Source organism: Solanum lycopersicum, chromosome 9 (assembly GCF_036512215.1).
Source record: "Solanum lycopersicum chromosome 9, SLM_r2.1".
NCBI classification, from domain to species: Eukaryota; Viridiplantae; Streptophyta; class Magnoliopsida; order Solanales; family Solanaceae; genus Solanum; species Solanum lycopersicum.
Window position 1 is genome coordinate 58,098,435 of NC_090808.1, and position 5,492 is coordinate 58,103,926.

The window sequence follows — 5,492 nt, forward strand, 5'->3', positions numbered from 1 at the left end:
TACCGGACCACCCCTCAAAGGCCTATTATCCCTCCATTGCATATACCAAGTTTGAGCCACATCCTTGAGTTGATATGTGGACAACTCGGCCTTCTCACTTGAAGACACCCCCATAATAAATAGTATCTTGTAGACCTCATCAATAAATTCTTGGGGGTCTTCATCAACCTTAGACCCATAGAAAGTAGGAGGATTCATTCGAGAGAAGTCCCTTAGACGGGAACCCATAGTTGTGACTTGTTGATGAGAACAGGGAGTAATATCATGATTGCCTTGGGCGTCATAGCTTGGGCTTGAACCGTCGCAGCTTGTGCTTGAGTAGTCATGGCTTGAGCCATTTGAGCAAGAATATCCCTCATCTCCGCCTTCGTCATTGGTGGAGGGTTAGCCAGGGCTTGATCAACATTAGCATTCTCCTCAAATTGAGGAACTTGCTCATCATGGGGAGGAGCTCTCGCATTGGCAACTTCCTCCTCAAGTCTTCGAGCCGCATTCCTTCAGGTGTTCATGCTTCCTATAATCACAACAATAGGATTAGATGAGAAAGTACACCATAAGAATACTCTATTGGCATGATATAAGATTTTCAAGAAAGAGAGTGATTCCTAAGCATCATATAGGTTCCTACTCATAAGTGAGGCGCGCTTCATAATTATGAATACAAACCTACATAGACGTGGTAGAGAGAGAGATATCTCAACGATATTCAACCTCACGCTCTGATACCAAGTTTGTCATGTCCGAGTTTACCACCCTAGACGTAACCGCCTCCGGCGGCCTTTTAAAGGACTAAGACTAGACTCTTAGTTCCATGTCATTACATTCATTGGTTGAAAAGTTCGGAAAAATTTAAAACTTTTATTATTACTATTTGGAGGTTTACATAGACCTCTACATACACATACTATATATTCATATCGAGTATACATAGACCCTTCATATAATAAGGTTACATAGCCTTCTACTTTTATTGCACATACATATATAAGAATATGGAATAAAGTCTCAATGATAATCTCATCTCATACCATCTAAACGAATATCACAATTTGGGCATAACCCTTACATCAATTCAACAAGACCATGTATAGGTCGTAAAAAAGAACAATATTCAAATAACAAGAAAAGGAATGATAGAGTCAATAAGCTCATAACAAAATCCAAAGCTACATTATGGCACTGTCCTCGAGAGTTGAGGACCTACCCTCCTTGGATGAAAGCAAGAATCCAAGCCTTCAACAATGACGCCTCCCAAAAATCTTCAACAATCTGAACCTAAACTGTTTTGGAAAAAAGGAAAGAAAAAAATGAGGTTAGTACTCTACATGTACTAAGTATGAGATCTTATGCCCATATACAAGCAAAATACGCAAAAAGGGAGCTTTTAGTTAAATCATTTTAATTTACTCCTTTAAGAACTTATACACAACCAATAGTTAAGGAAGTCAAATGTATATCAACACGCTTGAACCCATAATATCGTATACTCTATCACAAAGTAATATCATCACATACATGAATAAGAGTAATCACATAAGCAAAGTAAGGTAGCAAATCATAAATTCCCATAGAGTCAACAAGTGCAATGACCAAGTAAAGCCCCATAACCCTACTTAATCAAGTCTCCCAACAAGAACTATAATTAGTATCATACTTCACACAATATAATCTCTTAAATTCATAAATTCATCTTTTAATTAATTAAAACCATTATGACCATTTGCATGTTCATAAACATCATAATCATCATATAAAAACAATTACATTTAATACCATCCGTATACATAATATTAACTTTCCAAAGCTCCCATCAAGAAAATAGTGCAAGGCATAGGTAGAGTCTCATACCCCTACCTAGGCTAAGTCAAAACCCTCAAGTCACTTTAGTTAGTCTATACTTCATTCATTCATTTTATTTTAGGGAACACTTGCTTTAACCGACATAGACCACATGAGTAAAATGTGGAATCCGGTGTCATAAGATATTACACCGATGGAAGGTGGTCTAGCGTCCAAGGTAAAATCTAATATAAACATAGTTTTCTAGGTGGATCCACTAGCTAGTATCATATGTTGGCAACATAGTTTAAGGAACGAAGAGATAGGTATTCCCTGTACATACCATTTAGTAATTGGGGCCTCACCTCATGGGAATCATTGGATGAGTATCCTTCAAAGGGGAGTCAACATCACTTATAGACCTACAAGATAACACTTCCTCTATGGAAAGCCATCACCTCCCATTGTCAAGTTCACTCGGTGCTAAGTTAAGTCCATTTAATGGAATGTCTTTAAGCCTTTATTATCAATCATTATTTAATTTAGGCCATAACTTCTACTCCTTATATAATCACCATCATCAATAGCTTAATAAAAATTGTATGAGTATAAGTCTTTTCATTACAATTCATATAAGGGAGGTTAACACTTTAGTATTTTATAACATATTTAGGCACATTGATAGTTTTCACCATCCTTATTGCACATACACCTTAATCAACCTCACAACATAGTCAAGACATTTCGGTTCAACATCATACCACCCTATAATCCTGGTATAAAGCATACTCCAAATGTAATATCATGACTTAGCAACAATTAATCATAATTGGAAGTAAAGATAGAGATTCTAAGACTTACCAAGTCTTCCTCATAGTCTATCATCAAGGTCTTACCATCAACCCATAACTTCACCCAACTTGGAAAGTAACATCATCACACAATGGTAACCAAAATAACAAGGTCAATTGCATCTCTATAACACAATTCATCTTTAGATCACAACTTGAGACAAGGTACATAGGCTAATTTTGCATTATAATTCATAACATAAATCACATCTCAAGAACTAGCATGATAGGTCTATAATTCATCTTAATTTAATCATAATAGCACCATAGGATAGTAATCAAATCAACAACCAACTCAATTGAATGACCACAATACAATATAGGTCAAGATCACTACCGATGGTTAAGGATAGAGGATCATATTCTTCAATTTAGACCAAACCATCAACAACTACCACAAACAAGTTGAATTACATGTTAATCTACTCAATATAACCCTAAAAATTCATTAACAACTCAATCCATAACTTTAATTTCGTAATTGAATGAAACCCATAAGGAAATTCAACTTTTTGAAATCTATTTTGAAGGAACCCTTTGAGGAAAGGATCTCAAAGGTGAATAGAACACATACCTTAATGTTTCTCAACAATTTGATGAATAATCTACCCTTTTTCCGACCCCCAATTCACCTTCCAAGCTAAGCTTCTATGGAGTCTTCCAATTAGAAGAGAGAAAGAAGAGAGAAGAAAGAGGGTTTATTTGAGAGTTGTGTTTTGATTAACGACGGTTGAGGGTATTTATAGTAGGAATTAATCAACTTAATTAGTCTCTCTTTAATCCCCAACTAACCCCTAAACCACTTAATTAATTAAATGAACTTAATTTAAAACATGCACGAATTTGCAGACCCCATCGACGAGATCTCAATCGATTGACCATTGGTCCACCGACGGTCCGTGCTGCACATTCGTAAGTTTGGTTAGAGACTGATGCAGACGAGGATTTCTCCAATTTTCTAAGTGTTGGATGACGGTGGCATTGAAGCCTTGTCGATCCACACACAAACCGTAGCCTGCACCTTCGCACTCCGTCGATAATTCCATAAACTATGCAGGTGAAGGAACCTTCTCCACCAGCCTAAGTTTGGGACGACGGTGGCATCGACACTCCGTCGATCCACACACGGCTCTTCGTCTGTCCCATCTATGCACACTGTCAGGCAATGTTGCATCAAACTGCAGGTTCCTCCTCAAGGGCCCTTGGTTTGTCCTTAGGGAGTCGTACCCAGACGTTTTGGAGATTTGGTTCTTAAATCTCTTAAATGACCTATATTCACTTAAAATAGAGTTAGAAACGGTGTTTAGACTTTATGAGACCTATGTTAGGCTTTACAATGAGTCTTGAATTTTCAAAGTGTTCCATGTAGCATATCTAATGAACATACAATCCACAGTCTTAAGTCTAATTTTGACCGTTTTGGAAATAGTTTCCTCTAATATTTAAAAGAAATTGTATGAGCAGAGTTTTGTCCTTTCCTAATGAATGCAGAAGCACGAGCCAGACTTCTCTTTTCGAATCCAACTCTACATTTTCCATTGTTAGGAAATTGTGCTTTTGGGTAATCATTCTTGCACAAAAATTTACTTTCCTGTAAAACATAAGGATACTATTAACACAATCTTGCATTACACAAGTTTGAAATACATCATTTTCTCACCTTTGGCCAATACGGAACATTGCGTGGTCCTTGCTGATTCACACGGGATTCCACGTGCCCCATGCTACTCGGGTCAGAGCGTAAGCCAGTACTAGTAGCACATGAAAACTTGTTGAATATTCCAGGAACAACCTCAACTTTCCCAGATCTGATTTTCTCCAAAGAACCAATGTCAACAACACGGATTTTACGACGAGACGACTTAAAATAATCACAAGCATGAAGTTTCAAACGATGATAAGTCTTTTTTTGCCATAAAGAAGCAATACAATGAGCTCTTTCCAGTATAACACCTCTATTATCGTTATCTAAAAAACTAAACATTTTCGCTATTTTGAACTTTTCTTTGTTTGTTTGTTGTAATGAATGGAAGGAGAGAGGTGTCTGTCTATATACATACAATAATGCATTTATTTTCATACTTTATACGTTTACGTTCACAATTTTATGTTTAATTCTAATATTATATATATGTGGTCCCGATCGACCGTCCATAACAACTATTCCATCCATCTATAGAGGCCGCCATGCATAAATAATTATTACTATATATATATATATATATATATATATATATATATATATATATATAGAGTGACGGACCTAAAATTTAAAAAAAAAAAAAAAACTTGAAAACAAAACTGCATATACAAAGCAGAAAAAGAAAAAACGTTATCATAGGGAATTGAACCATTGATGTGAAAATCAATGTTAAGGAGAAATAACACTGCAACATCAGATTTTTTGTGGTTACTATGGAGGTTCAAAATATATATATAAATATATGAAATACATAAAATTTAACACTATATATATCATATAATTTTTTGATGGAAAAAATTTGAATTACCCCGAGCCCAACGTGTATAGAGTGGAGAAATGATATCTAGTTGTAGTAGGCCAGCATGCATAAATAATGCATGGTTTAAATATTGGAAAGAAGGGGAAAGCATGTGCACAGGGCCGCCTTGGTACTAGTAACTCACTCCTTTTTATGAAAGGATTGGGGTTGCATTTGTATTTTTTATTTTCTAATAAGTGAAAATACAGACCTACGTGGCATTTGGCTTAAAAGAAAAAGTCAATTAATATTGGGTTCATAAAATAGTGTCACGTTAAAAATAATAAAAAATTATTAATAAAATAAGTTCAGAAGTATAGTATAAGTATATTTATGAAATTTTAGACATAAATTGAGCAGT

At 35.5% G+C, this 5,492-nt stretch overlaps 1 long non-coding RNA gene across 1 annotated transcript; it reads right to left on the reverse strand.

Moving 5' to 3' along the window:
- Positions 1 to 998: 998 nt before the first annotated feature.
- On the reverse strand, positions 999 to 4,795 carry LOC101267555 (uncharacterized). The gene is made up of 2 exons (XR_011211661.1): positions 4,291 to 4,795; positions 999 to 1,280 (listed from the first exon to the last, which is right to left on the reverse strand). It is a non-coding gene; the product is annotated as an uncharacterized lncRNA (long non-coding RNA).
- Positions 4,796 to 5,492: the final 697 nt, after the last annotated feature.